Source organism: Trichosurus vulpecula, chromosome 5 (genome assembly GCF_011100635.1).
Source record: "Trichosurus vulpecula isolate mTriVul1 chromosome 5, mTriVul1.pri, whole genome shotgun sequence".
Classification (NCBI taxonomy): Eukaryota; Metazoa; Chordata; class Mammalia; order Diprotodontia; family Phalangeridae; genus Trichosurus; species Trichosurus vulpecula.
In genome coordinates, this window is record NC_050577.1 from 206,860,168 (window position 1) to 206,875,895 (window position 15,728).

At 40.0% G+C, this 15,728-nt stretch overlaps 1 pseudogene; it reads left to right on the forward strand.

The window, feature by feature from the left end:
• The window catches only part of LOC118850248, a 30,827-nt pseudogene extending 17,372 nt beyond the window's left edge, over positions 1–13,455 (forward strand).
• The last annotated feature ends 2,273 nt before the right edge of the window (positions 13,456–15,728 follow it).

Genomic DNA, 15,728 nt, shown 5'->3' on the forward strand with positions numbered 1-15,728 from the left:
CCAGGCAGAGAAATAGTGAGGTATGCTGATGAGGGCAGGTGTTAAGAAGACTTCAGTGTTGATCCTGTAAGGTTGTGGCACAGTTCTCAACTGTCAGACCTGCTGTTGCTCTGTCCACAGAGGTGTCTGGAAGCCCACTTTGAGGTAGTCATAAGAAGGAAATACTATGTTTTCAGGCAGGAAGTATAGTTTGTAGTAATCCTGGTGTTGTTGTGGCCCTCAGTTTGTAATAAAGCTAGTAAGAAGATGGCAGGTCATACGTTCTGTTTGGAAGTTTATTTGAGGAGGCAGGAAATGGTTTGTCCTGCCTAGTCTAATGACACTAAAAGCAGAGCAGGGCTCTTGGGCCTTTGGGCAAGTGAAAACCTAATTAGGAGGTAGAAGATGGTTTCTGCTGGTCCCAAGTTGTCAGGCTCCAGGGAGCAGGACCTGACTGGTTATATCTTTAGGTAGGTCCAGAATCCTACCTAACTTAGCCATCATCAAAAGATAAAAATAGGCAATGGCTAGAGAAAACTTCAGAAAGAAAGGCAAATGAATATATTGTTAGTAGAGTTGTAAATTAGGCCAACCTTTCTGGAAAGCAATTTGGAATTACGCTAAAAATAAAAAAGAAGTGGTGAAAATGTCCTCATACTTTAACTCAGAGATCCCACCACTAGGCATGTATATCAAGGAGGTCAATGGTAGAATGGGTCCAATATACACGAAAGTATTCATAGTAACACTTTATATTTTAGCAAAGAAGTAGAGAACAAAGCAGATGAACATTAATGGGGGAATGGATAAGCAAATTTGATGCATAAATGTAATGGAGTATTATTTCACCGTAAGAAATGATAAATATAACGAATTGAGAGATGCTTGTAAGACTTGTATGTACTGATACAGACTGAAGTAAGCAGAACCAAGAAAACATTATATACAATTGAAACAATGTAAGCAGAAAGAAAAAAAAATGAAACTAGATGCTCTGGAATTAAAATGACAAAGCCTGGTCTCAAAGAAGCGGTGAGAAGATGCACCTGCCTCTTTTCACTGCAGAAGTAAATATGCAATTAAGGGTGTGAAATAATTGTATTTTCTACCAGACACTGTCAATGTTTTGGTGAGTTATTTTGAACCACCTCCCCCCCACCCAGTTTTTATTGGAAACCCTTTGCTAGGATTAAATAATGTTAAAAACAAAAGGTATGAATAAAAGTAAGATATAATACTTTAAAATAATCAGACTCGCCCAAGAATATTTTCTTTGTGACTTCTCTTTTGATATAAGTTGTAAATCTGATTCTAGATAGAGAGCCACCCATTCCTCACTCAGGAGAAGCTGATCAACTATTGACATTCAAAAGATATCTCTGTGACAGCCTATCGTCCTCTTGGGGGCACGAGGTAAGTCTGCTTTGTCAGTTCATTTCTGCTGTCAGGGAAGTTTCAGTCTGTTGAGGGTAATAACATGTACACACATGAGAAAATGCAAATTATATATGAAGTAATTTCCCCAGGGCTGGGGCACTAAAAATTGGGGTGATCAGGAGTGGCCTTGTATAGCAGGTGACACATGAACTGAGCTTTGAACGGAACTAGGGATTGTGCAGAGTGGAGGTGAACAGTACTGACCACATTTGGAGGATAATCTGTATGAAAGCAAAACGGTAGGAGATGGGATATCGTGTACATTGGACAAGTAGGCCAGTGTGTTGAGAATGTACAGTGTGTGGAGTAGGGTAATGAACAGTCAGCTTAGAAAGGTAGGTGCCACATTGCGAAGGCTTTAAATATAAGACACAAGGAGTTTGTACCCTGAGACCACTGAAGCTTTTTGTGTGGGAGAGTGACAATGCTGGGCCCTTGTTTTAATAAAACTGACTTGGCTGCCATTTGGATAGCTTGGAGAGGGGAGAATGTGAAGCAGGGAGACGTATGGAAAGGTCTCCTAGTGCAGGAGTCCAGAGGAATGGTGATGGGGAGAGAGAAGGGCTGGGTATTCAGTCTTCTGTTTAACTTTCTTGTGTCCCCTCTCTCTAGTGATGTCTTCAAGGAACCCATTATTAAGAAGATTGCTGAAAAATACAAGAAATCTAAAGCTCAGGTACAGCGATGGAAAGTTCTCCTATACTTGCAGGATGATATTCAACAAACTTAACAAATGTTTGTTGGATGCCTTCCATGTAAATGACACTCTACTAGACTCTATGGAAGATAAATAAGATAAATAAGACCCAGTCCCTCCCTGCTAGCAGGGATATTAAAGTATGTTAGAAATAATAAGACATACACATGTGTTGGAGGTATAGCTCTAATATCAGCAATTAATTAGTTCAGGTTCCATTGGGATGAAATAAATCACTCAGGAGTTATTGAACATTTATGAAAAGAAGGTCTTTGTCCTAAAACAGCAAGAATATGCAACAAGTATACAGTGATACTTAGTTGTTTTCCTTATTGGAAATGTGTATGATTGGAAGGTCATAGAGTGACTTTTGTGGTCTTGGACACCCACCATGTCTGAGAGGCTTGGACTCTATGTGACTGGGACTTTTTATGCCTGTATTTGATCAGGAAGCTGGGGGCAATCAGGTCCTGGGGCAGCTTTGTCCTGGGCCTGCCCAATGTTGACTGAAGGAAGAGGGGTGGGGAGAAAGGAAATTACATTAAAGAAGGTAAAACTACTTAAGCCATGTGGGTAGCTGTTTTCTTTTAGGGAAGACCTTCCCATCTTGTAAATGGAAAGAAATTGCATTAGGGAAATGCTGGCCCTATGAAATTCTACCCATTAGTTGCTAGGTCTTAAGGATCTTCTAGTGGATGTTCTGTCATTTGAATGCTTATTTTTTGCTAGACAGTCCTCCTAGCATAGGCATTATTACTAAGGGAAAAAGGGAAAAAACAAAAGAGAACAAAAATGTGAAGGAAAATAAAAGCCAGAAATCCCCTTTCTGAAAGACTGTGTCTCAAGCCTCAGGCTGGTCTATGTAGTGAATGATAGCAAGTTTTTACAGTCATGGACCATTCAAGGTGCTAAGAGCCTAAGGATTTGTATTGGTAATTAAGGTGGGACTTTTTTACTGTTTACTCTTTTGGAGCACTGTAGCAATCAATTGCCTTTGATGAATCTGGTCGTTGTTTCTTTGATTAAATCAGCAGTCTTTGATGACTTTCTTGCCAAGGGAAAGCCTAGTTCACATAGGTTTGAGTTGCATGGTTGTGATGCCTGAAGAAGTGCCACATGGTTTTGCGTTGCACGATTGTGATGCCCTTTGACCCTGAACAGGGTACAAAAACTCAGAGGTTAATACTTTGTTTGGGGCTCTCACTCACTGGAAGAGTGTTGTGTGATTTGACCAGATGAGACTCTGAGTAGCTGCTGGAGCCCCCCGACTTTGAAAACCCAGATGTTGGTGCCTCGCTCCCTGGTGACTGTGTAATTCCTCGGTCAGGCAGCTAGAGGCCTATCTGTTGATAACTGTATGTGTTTGCTCTGTTTATATTGTCTCTGTTTGTAATTTCTGTTTGTATTTGCTCTGAAGTTGAGTTCTGGCTTTTCCCCCTGAACTAAGTGAATGATATATGTCCTGAAGTTCAGGGTGTTGGCTTTCCCCCTGAACTAAGTGAATGACATATGTATGTTTGATTAAATTGAAACCCCTTCAAGTTGCTTTCCTTAGAAAAGCAGATGAAAGAACCTTTGTTAGTAGCCTTCCTATGTGCTGGTGTTGTTGGTGGCACCTGCTAGCAACATTGTTGTTACACTGTTAGAAAGGCTACTTTAGGTATTTCTGGGTTATTATGGATCCCAATTGAAAGAGACATACTAGCGGATGAATCAGTAAATGGGAGCCATCAGGATGCCCAGGTGGGGAATGTGTGTTTTCTTAAAACCTAGAGTCCAATAAATCTCTGGCCTTCCTTCTTAGATGATGGGGAAGCCAGGGAAATAACTTATTCTGAATAGTTTCTGGAATCTTCTGGGTTTTTCTTATCATTTCCTTATCCTTATTCCCCTAGAACTTGATTGAGTAGACCCTGGATTTTCTTAAGGTTGATTCTTACCCTTGTCCCTCATATATAGGCTACCATCTGATCTAAGGCCTCATCTGACCAAGTTGACATTATGATAATAATGTAGTGGTGTACATTAGTGTACCACCACAGGAAGGGAGTCTTCTTTCAGGTCTCTGTCAAGCATAATGTGAATAATAATGTCAAGGAGAGTTCAGGTAGCCCTTGAGGAGGACAACAAAGGTACATCAGACTCCTTCCTAGGTGAAAACAAGTGGTTCCTGACTAATCTCAGCCACAGGAATAGAGAAAAAAGCATTGGCAAGTTTGACAGCCCCATACCATTCACTCTTCTATAGCCATGACAAAATCGGGAATAGCTGTAGAGACAGGCATGATGACTTTGTTCTGCTCCCTGTAGTCCACTCCAAGTTGCCAGGTGCCATTTGCCCTCCTCAAAGGTAACACAGGATTGTTGTAAGGGGAAGTGGTGTAATGAGAGAAGAAATGTCTTTCACCCTTCTGGGGACCTGGTATTTTATCACATTAAACACTCCAAAATAGAATGCAGGCAACCCTGAAAGTTTCCATTTGGCCCTACACTAGATGTTGCCAAAAGAGCGCACAGATACTGAGTCCATAATACCCCTTTCTTCCATAGATTGCCCTCTTTACCCTGCCCCAAATGATCCAAATGGGGCTACTTGTGCTAAGTCTTGAAGAGTGACTCAAATTTACAATAGTTGCCTTCCAGGTGTAGGAAATGATGTGAATAAAAGCACAAAGGAGGGAAAGCCTGAGATGTTTTCATGTGATGGTAACTAGTCTAATTTGACTAGAGAATGAAGTATGTGGAAGATGGTAAATAGTGGAGGTGAAGTTAGAGAGGCAGTTTGGAGCCAACTCATAGAGAGCCTGACTCTTTGGCCCTGAGCCTGAAACCAGCCTTAATAGGGAAACATACAATTCCCTTGCCCCATAGTCAGTTGTCCTAGGTTCCTTCTACCCACTAGAAGTTCCTGCTGCTGGATCTTAACTTCTCCAAAAGACTTCTCCACAGAATAAGGAAGACTTGACTGTACAATGATGATGATGATGATGATCCACATAAATGTTCAGCAATTCACAAAATCTATAGTGTTTCCAGTTCCATGAATACTTCCTTGTTTAATCCATTCCCTAAAAACTGGAATAAGAACAGAGGAATCTGTAGTATTCCCCAGTAAACTAATCCCTATAGTATTTAATAACTAAACCCCTACACTGTTTACTAGAAACAAGAGTGTATTGGAAGACAGAATTTATTATTAAAATTCCTTTTGTTCTACTGTCATAATTACTAGAGTGCCAAGGCTCACTGACCTTCCCTGTGTGACATGATGGCAGAATATGGTTGATTAATTTCAGACTTGGGTGATGACATAATAAAAACTACCTATTACTATGACTATTTGGGGAGTTGGGAGGTATTAAAGTAAGCACTATTATACTCTTTGTTAGGACAAAACCATAATTAGCTGACTCCACACAATCTCCATATGTGGGTCTCTTCCACAGGTTTTGATTCGATTTCAGATACAGAGAAATATGGCCGTAATCCCTAAGTCTGTCACACCAAGTCGAATAAAAGAGAACTTCCAGGTAAGTATTGTTGGCTGGTAAATAACTGTGCCAACAATTCACCAGTCATCAGGTCAAAAGGTGTGAAGGAATTGTCCTTCTGCAGTCTCCTTCAGGATTAGGGAACTAGAGAGAGGAGGATGGAGTGGACAGGCACTAGATTTGTAGTCAGAAGAGCTGGGTTCAAATCCTGACTCTGCTACTTATTACCTGTGTGACTCTGAACAAGTTTCTTTACTCCTCCAGGCCTGATTCTTCACCTGTTAATGTGAAGGGTTTGAACTACAAATGATTTCTCAGTTCCCTTCTAACTCAGTCTGTGATCCTGTGATGGGGTCTTTGTTACATTGTTATAAAAAATTTGGGGTGACCAAGTCCAAGATGTAAGAGAAATAGGAAAAGTGGTCTGAGTACTGGGGCAGCCAAGTCAGGTGGGGTCGGTCATGTCTGGGAAGCTGCAGTTGTTCATTAACTAGAGTAAACATTGAGTAGCTCTAGCCCAACATGATGAGTTTACCCCTCATTTTGGCAGTTTGTTGCTATCCTTTCTTTGGTCTCAGACCTTTGTTTTTGGCACATTCATAACTCCCTCTATCCCTTCCTGCAGAACTCCTTTCAGGCCTACAGTATTAACTTACCCCCTTTTATCCTCCATTCAGAGCTCTCTTTCTTTCTGGGTGGGAGAGCTGTTTAGTAACTAGGTATTAAGGATGCAGACCTGTGGTTAAAGTAAGTGTGTGAAGAACTGATAAATTTAACAAGGTCAACAGGTTATTAGATTTAAAAAAAAAGGATTTCTTAACCCAAATGAATACCTAATTGATAGATTATACACGAAAGATAGAAATTAGCCTGGCTTAAGTGCCTAGAGAACCAAATTGTCAGAAAGCCCTGGGTTTAGTTCCTTTGACACATTGTGTGTGTGTGTGTGTGTGTGTGTGTGTGTGTGTGTGTGTGTGTGTGTGTGTGTTTAAGTCCATGGGCAAATCACTTAACTCTAGAGATCTCTAAGACTATAAACTGCAGAACAGTTGGCTGCCCAGCATGGGTAGAAGAACTCCTTGTCTAGGAGTTCCCTAAGTCAATGGAAGCATAGGTCTAGATGTCTTCCCTTCCCCATCCCTAAATCCCCAAAATGGGAGAGAGATTTTAGAGGGGGAGCAGCTTCTTTTTGCCCCAGGCTGCTAACTCACCCAAGGAAGGCAGATGAACAGGTGCCAACAACTTCTAGGTGCCAACCCCACCTCTTAGGCCAAATCAAAGCTAGTGAAAAGACCATATGATGAGATTTATAAAGTGCTTATCACTATGCCTGGCATGTAGCAGGTGTTATGTAAGTGCTTATTTCCTTCCCTGTTTCTCCTCTTTAAGAGAGAGGTATAAGGAGGCAGCCAGGTGGCACAGTGGCTAGAGTGACAGGCCTGGAGTCAGAAGACTCATCTTCCTGCATTCAAATCTGGACTCAGACACTTAGTATCTGTGTCCCTCGGCAAATCACTTAAACCTGCTTGCCTCAGTTTCCTCATCTGTACAATGAGCTGGAGAAGAAAATGGCAAATCACTCCAGTATCTCTGCTAAGAAAACCCCAAATAGGATCACGAAGAATTGGAAATGACTGAACAACAACAAAAAGAAGAAATTGAGGTTTATGAATATTTTGCTTCCAAAGAAGTATATAAAATTTAATAAGGTAGTATCAACATTGACCTGTTTACCATTTTCTTTTCTTCTGGGCATTGAAAAATTTGTTATTGATGCTTTTTTTCTCTCATATCTATCACTTTCCACTAATCTACCACCATCATTCCTCTTCTCCCAACTCAGAGAACATTATGGGGATTCATACGGTAACATGATCATTGTAAAATATTCCAGCTTTTAGAGTAGTTACGATACTCTGTAAGGACTTCAATAGCAGAATGCAAGCTGGGAGCTTTGTGGTGCTGGCTGAGATTCCAAATCCTGGAGACAGAATTTCTCAGTCTACATTTTGTAGTCTTTTAATTGCATTCTCAATATCTTCAGATTTTAATGGGAAATTGTATCCAAATACAGGGGATAAAAATATATCCAAGGATTCATCGATGAATACTGCTGTCAATTGTAATTGTCAATACACAGAGACATTTCAATAACTGCTTTATTATATGCTCAGAGCAGAGTCTCAGGCTACACAAAAACCAATTTCGAAATGAGTAACATTTCTCTAAGTCTTATATAGGACAAATCATGATGGATATATTATAAATTTATAGAGGGAAGGTAAAAATTTATACATCAAAGAATGGCTAGCAAAAGGGAAAGATAGACATCAGGTAAGTTAACAAACTGAGCAGCAAATACTGGAGCTAAAGCTAAGGTCTCAAGCTGGAATTTTGAAAACAAAGCAAGAACTGACCAGATAATGTCAGGGCTGTAATTGATGTCTGAACTTAATTAAGTAGGTATAATAAAGCTCAGCCAGAAATTCTTCTATCGGTAACCTGAGCCAAAGTTTCACATGTCAGCTAAATTCTGCAGGCTGCAGGCTGCAGCCTGTTCTGTGATTGACTGTCTCAGGCAAAATAACGGCTGTGTTAAAATTGTCTTAGGACGGTAGCAGCTTTGGGGAAACTGCTTCCTCTTCCTACTAGTGATGGGTGTTTGGATATCAGCCATCAATGTGACATCTGTTGTGAAAGGCAAAAACTCAAGCCGATACTTCTTAGCAGTGGAATGTTTTTCTCTCTTGTATGAAATAGAATGTTACGTTGGGTCAGGTCAGAACTCATCATTCTTGTACCAAAGTTGTCACAAATTGCTACAATTAGAAATAGTTGTTTTTCATAAAAACTTTACAAGGCAATAGAACAGGATCAAAGTAAGCTTCTAAGTATTCAGATATGTAATATTTTGGAGTTGGTTCTGAGAGGAGTCATCAGATCAGGGATGGACTAGTTTCCTGGATTATTTTGCTTTTAACTGCTATCATTAGTTTGTATTCATTACAATCTAGCCTCATAAACATTTGTAACTAGTTTTCCATTTCCTGGCTTTAAATCCTCTCTTAGCAATATGTAGTGCAGTCAAAAAGCTCCAGATTTGAAGTCAAAAGACTTGAGTTCGAGTCTTAGCTCTGATGCTTACTACCTTACTTACCTTTGGTAACTCAGTCTGTCTATGCCTCACCTCATTTTCAAAATGAGGAGCTTAGACCATGTGATGGTGGTGATTTTGGTGATGATAACTGCTTTAATGCTTTAAGTTTTACAAAATCCTTTACATCCATGATCTCACTGGATCTTCCTAAGAAGCCTTTGAGGAACATAGTGTCATTTGTTTGAAGAGGACCATTTAACATCAAGGGTGATGTCCTACCCTTAGTGTGAATTGGATTGAAGTGAGGCAGAGTGGCATGAAGTCATCAGCTTCACTTTCACTTCCAGAGTCATAGAAGTCCAGTGGCAAGACAACTATTATTTTCCCCATTAAACAGATGAAGATACTGAGGCTCAGAGAATGACTTGCCTAAGGTTACACAGCTAATGTTTGAGGCAAGATTCCAACCCAGGCTTCCTATCTTCAAGTCTATCCACTACACCATGCTTCCTCTCCATAGATTATGTCTAAGGTCTTTTTTTAGCAAGACATTTTATGATGTTCTGTGGCTCCAGGTGTTTGATTTTGAACTCACAAAAGAAGACATGGATGCCCTCCTTAGCCTGAATAAGAATCTTCGATTGGCTGCATTTCCTAAGTAAGTTTAGCTTCCCTTCCTTCTGCTTTAAACAGTGCCTGTTCTGCTCATGATAATCATTGCACATGATTTCTTGTAGCGGGGAGGAGGATATTAATGGTTTCGTTGCTACAACAAAAGCCATTTAAATTGAGGATCAGCTTTGAAATGCTTCAAAGATGACAGCTCTTACCCTAGATCCTAAATGCCTGATGTCAGGCAAGGTAATTCATTGGAATTTTGCATGCTACTACGTACTCCAACTGCTTTTCTATTTTCAGAGAGTAAAATACTAGGGACGAGACGTGGGGCATTTCCTGCCCATTTTTCATTTTACAAAGATAATAGCATTCTTTGCACTGTTGCATTTTAACCAACAAGGGACAATTTTCTTCTGATCTTCCTAAATGTCTGAATTTTTTGTTATCCTCCCCTGTAATATCCACCTCTCTCTTGCCTCCTAGTTTTCAAAAGGTGATCAGATCCCTGGGATGCTTTCCCTCCTTTCCTCAGTATCTTAGAACTCCTATATCCCTTCTAGGTTCAGTTCAATTGTAACATCCTTCAAAAAACCTTTCCTAATTCCCCTCAGGTGTTAATACGCCCCTCCTCAAATGTCTGTATGGGTATATACTGTGCATGTTTTATCACTCTAGTTGAGTTGTGAGACTGGAGAGTTCTGTATTTTTCCATGGGGGCAGAAATTCTCTCTTTTGTTTCCATAACCTCTCACACAGTGTCTGGCACCTAGTCAACACTTAGTGAATCATTATTCATTTATTTGCCAGAAACTCTCCTGCCTATTTTCTAAACATGCAGCTCAGAAATGTATATTTACTGTGCCAGTATAGATGTGGCATGGAGTGGGGTTAAACATGTGTTTATAGCTATTGAAAAGCCATGAGTTCTTGTCCATTTGAAAAGTTAAGAGTGTTTTAGAGCAAGTCCAAAGCAATATTCCTTCAGGTTATCCTTTCAGGTTTTGGAACTGTCTTGGAGGGTGGTGGTGGTGGGGATAGCATCAACAGGTTTTTCTGATAATCCATAATATCCTATTCTGGGGTGAAAATGTCACAGCAGAGACAGTTACTAGTTCCATCCAGAGTCAAGAATCATGGGATACACCCTAACCCAATCCTGAGGTAGGATTCAGCCATCATGCTTTAGTGGTGGATGGTCTTGACAGATCAGTCAGCATCAGATAGAAAGGTAGGTGTGTACCACTCTCCCTCCCGGTCAAGGTGGTCCTGCCTACATATCTTTTCTCGAGGGTAAAATCAAGGCAGGAAACTATGGTAGGGTTGGAACAATTGACTACATTTGGTCCAGAACTTGAGGACTAAGGTAGGAACTTAATTTACATCAGGAACAGATTGAGAGACCAAGGACAAAAATCTGGGTCAACTGTGTGCACAGATTTAGTAGGTGTTGGAGAAGTAACTCACTTGTAAATTTACTTAGTTTGATTTAAAAGAGTCCAAGGAAGAGTCACTGATAAAAGTCAGAGCTGATCACAAAATGATTGATTGTATTTCTTGTTTTCTGGATATTCTCCATGTTACCCAGTTTAGGCACATCATATACTTGTTTGGGACACAGAGGATTTCTTTCAGGAAGAATCTCTGATTTCATCAGCATGGAGAATTCTTGGCATGGAAACTTCCTGTACCAAAGAAAAAAATTATTAACATTTTTTGTTTTTATATAGCCTCCATTTTTCGATATTTCCATCTCCACTTTCCACCAAAGAGTTATCTCATAACAAAAATTTATAAAAGAGAAAACAGTTTAGCAGAGGCAATGTATAGAAAAAGTCTGATATCTGCAGTGTTCTTTAGCCCCCACTTCTGCAAAGAAAAGAGGAAATTATCTTGTCATAACTCTTCTTTGGGACCAAGTGTGGTCATTATAATTTTGTCTAGCTTCAATTATTCTTGTTTTTCCATTTATACCCTTGTACTCACTGTATATGTTATCTCCCCAGTCAATGAGCATCTACTGTGTTTCCAGTTTATTGCTATTACAAAAAGTGCCGCTATACCTATTTTGGCATATATAAAGCCTTTCTTTGTGTGACTGACTCCTTTGAGAGGCGGTGGTATATGCATAGCAATGGGAATTGATGGGAACTATCTGTTTTTTTTTTAAATCATTCCAAATTGCTTTACAGAAGGGTTGGACCAATTTGTAGCCCTAAATACTATGCATTAGTATAACCCTTTTACCACCACCCTCACAACATCGAGTCTTCTAATTTTTTGTCATCTTTGCCAGTGTGCTAGCGGTGAGGGTGAAACCTCAGAGTTTTCATTTTGCTTATTATTAGTGATTTGGATTGTTCTTTCATATCATAGTTTGCAATTCTTCTCTTTGGAAATATTCTTTCCCCATTTATACAGCAGGCATTGGCTTTTGTCTTTGGTTATCTAGGTATCTTGGATATCAAATCCTTATCAGAAATAGTTGCAAAGTTTTTTCCTAGTCACTTCCATTCTTATCCTAATTATCTTAATTTTTTTAATCTAAAAACTTTTGATTTTCATGCAATAAAAATTATCTGTGATCTCCTGTATCTCTGGTTGCGGAGCCTGGGATCTGCTTATTTGACTTAATAAAGAAATGAATATTGAAGAATTGCCCAAAGAGGTTGAGTAATTTGGCCTGAGTCACTTAGTAGTGTCTGAGGCAGCACTTGCATATCTTCTTCACTCCAAACTGGTACTTTACCTGCCATATGCCATGCTGCATCTTAGCCTTTTTGTAAGCTTTTTGTACTTTAAAAACTTTTTAAAGAGCTTTCTAGTGGTGAAATTATTAATATTTATATTTAACTATTGGAAACATACCCCATATAAGATTTTATCATCACAGAAGTAGTTTCACAAAGCAATCGGTAATAAATTATAATGACGCTCCACTGCGGCATTATTCAGCTCATTGCCAATTTTATAGCAGTGTTTATCTGGAACTAGCTCTCCCAGCAGCATCAGTGTTGTGGTCTTGCAGAACCAATGAATGACAACAGTGAAAATAACAACAAACCTTTCTTAGGTCAAGAGTGTTTATCCATAACCCAGAAAGGTGTGCCAAGGGGTGCTTTGTAATCATCTATATCATGCTCTGCAAGCTATCACGTGGAATTAGGATCTTAATAAATGTTTTTCATATAATGATTAGGATTGATTAAAATGCTTTAAGAGGCAGTGTGGTGTAGTGGATAGAGAGAAGATGTGAAAGCCAGGAAAACCTGGCTGGCTCTGACAAATACCAGTTGTGTGACCTGGGGCAAGTCACTTAATCTTGGAGGGGCTGAGGCAAGGAAGAGTGTAAGGTGAGAGGCAAACTAGGGCCTGCCGACCAAAACTGGCCTCCCATCTATTTTTGCTTGGCCTGAATTAATAAAGTTTTTTACATTATCAAACTGTTTTATAAAATAGGCAGGGGAGCCCTGCTCTAAGCAGCTTTCTAAGACTCTAAATTACAGAGAAGGTGCTGGGTAGAGGGGGTTTCCTCACCTGGAGATTCACTATATCAGTGAAATCACTAGTCCTCTCCTTTGGGCCCTCCTCCCTACCTCCTGCAACACCTGCAATATTAACTCCTGTGCAAGCCACTAAGTGGGGTTAAGATTAGCTTTATGCCAACAAGAAGAAACAATACATGTTATTCAGTTCAAATGTTTTTTTGTTAAATTTATACAAGGGTTTTTTTTCTCTCTCTTTTATAGTGCTAAAAATCACAAAGACTATCCTTTCCATATCAAATACTGAGGATGGTCTGGACTGGCCTTCATGCTTTGCCCTTCCCATTTGAGTACAAAGACATCACTCTTAACCTCTAGAAAACTTTCTCTACTACCCCAGCCCTAGAAAGTGTTTTGTGGTTAAAAAAAATGTATATAAGAGCAACTTTGATGGAGAAACATAATGATTTGGAGGGTGGCCAGAATTTCCATTTTTTACAAAGTCCCCAGTACTGTCTAAGACACTGAAGACAGGGTACTGAAGGATTTTAGAATACTGACCTGCAAATTGCCAATGTCAGCCTGTGTGCTATGGTGCCTAAATTTACCTTATCCAATTAATTCACTGGAGAAATGCATGACTCTTAGTAAAGTAATGGTGAGTGAACTAATGAGGGTGCAATTTTATTATGGTGGTTTAGTGCCATATTTATCAGACTTTGATGTATGTATGTGTTACAAGTGTTGTTTCCTGGGGAATTTCTCAGCCAAGAGGGAATGTTTTTTCCAGCCAGATAACTACGGCAGGTTTTATTTTACCTGGAAGGAAATGTTGAGGTCTAGGGGTATCAGGACCCCAAAATTCAAGGGCAAGCGATACAGGTCCTGCCTCAAATGAATTCAACTGAAGCCTTCTTTCAGCCAAGGACAAGGTTTATTAGAACACGGTTGGGGTGGGCGAGATTTTAAGAATCGCACTATTGTGACACTTGTATTGACAAGCAGGGCAGACTGAATCTGAGCATCGGCCAGATTCTTAAGGAGTATGAGCACTTTAATGGAGGCAAGATGGATCTTATATACAGACGTGATCTAAGAGTGGCCAAGTAGTCTGGGGTGCCTGGGAGGTAACAGAGCAGGCCTGGGGAAGGGCTAGGTGCCATAAGTGAACGCCAGGGAGGGATCATGTGGAAGGGGTACTAGATGGAATTGAAGAGTGGTGGTCTAGGGCGAGAGCCAGGTGCAGATAATGAGGGCCACAAAGAAAGGGCAGGTAAAAGGATTATACTGAAATGAGCCTCAAGTGAATGCCAGGGCCATCTGGGAGAGTTCAGGGGAAGTTGGGGGTAGGGGAAGAAAGGGTTTCCTGGGGCTCTTATCCCATCAGAAGTAAATCCTTTAGTTGACTTGGTGGTAATTCTGAGTCACTGGATGAAAATGAGGGAGAGTCTTTATTTAGCCACTGTGGAAGAGGGGGACAGCTACTTCACAGAGACTTCTCAGGGGGCAAGGATTTTGTATCATTGCCCCAAAATGGCTTTTGAGGAGTTTTTGGCAAGTGGGCCAGAGAATGCTGAGTGGGTAGAGGTTGAGGGAGAACATCAGTATCGGGTTTATGAAAGAGACTTAAGGCCTCTTAGCCAGTTTAATACAAATGACATTGGTGCCTGATGTAGAATGATTGACTGTACAAGAAATGTCCAGGCTGTAACTCTGATGTTCTTGGCATGTTCCTGCTTGTCATCACCACCTCACATCAGAAGAAATCTGGGACCATATTGGAGATCTCATCAACTCAGTTCATCATCACCATGTTGCATTCCTACCATGAATTGCAAAAATTTTGCATCATCTGCCACATGAGATTTGTCCTTCTGAAGGAGGGAGGAAAGGTTGAGAATTTCTGGCTTCTTTCCTTTTCCACATTTTTGTTTGTTTTGTTTATTTCCTTTTTCCCCTTAGCACGGGAGGACTGTCAAGTAATAGTATGAGCATTTAAATGGTAAAAAGCCCTCTACAAAAGTGTCAAACTCATGGCCCACAAAGCTCCAGATCAAAATGTAATTGGGAAAGGCATAACAAAATAAATAAAAATACAACATAATGTTAATTTGTAGTTTTCTAATTCAATGTGACTCCCAGGGATCTGTTTCTATTCAAGTTTGACACCATTTCTCTAGAAGATCCTTAGGATCTTACTATTAAACAATGGTATGTGATAGGACAAATCTGCCCACATGACCTAATCAGTCCCAGCTTCCTTGATGTAGCTTCCTGGTTATCTGTAGACATAAAAAGTCCCAGCCATGTACAAGCCTGTAACCCAGACTTGGTTAGTGCTGTAAGATTACCAGTAATTATATCATGATGACCTGCAGACCAAATGAGTTTTCAGATGGAGATGAAGGGGGCTGTGTCCAGAGAAGCTAGGTGCCCCTATATCCTTGATGCATAGTCTTGCTCTGTTGGGGCAAAGTAAACCTCCTTTATTAAACTGTGCAATGACTTCTACGTGTCTCATTTTGCCTCAATATGGAACCTGAATTAGGGTGCTGCCGTTAGAGTTGCATCTCTGACACTTTCTTTTCCTATTTTAATGAACAGTTGATGTAATATTTTTTTCTTTGAGAGAATTCACTTGTAAATGCATTTGTCCTGGTTTTTCTTTTTTTTTTTTATTCCCCTTCCTTTGAATCTTCATTTATGGCCCATTCAATTTATTACAATTTCTAAATTTTGAATTATTGTCTATTTCTTATTCTCTTAATCTGAAAATTTTGTATTCCTGCATGTAAGAGTTAGCAGGATGAGTTCTGTTTCCACCAAGGTTATCTGAATAAGGAATGCAGTCAACATGCCCTGTTAGGCTAATGGCTGTGTTTCCACATTAGGGATGGGGCCAAAGAAGGGAGGTATTACATGGGGAG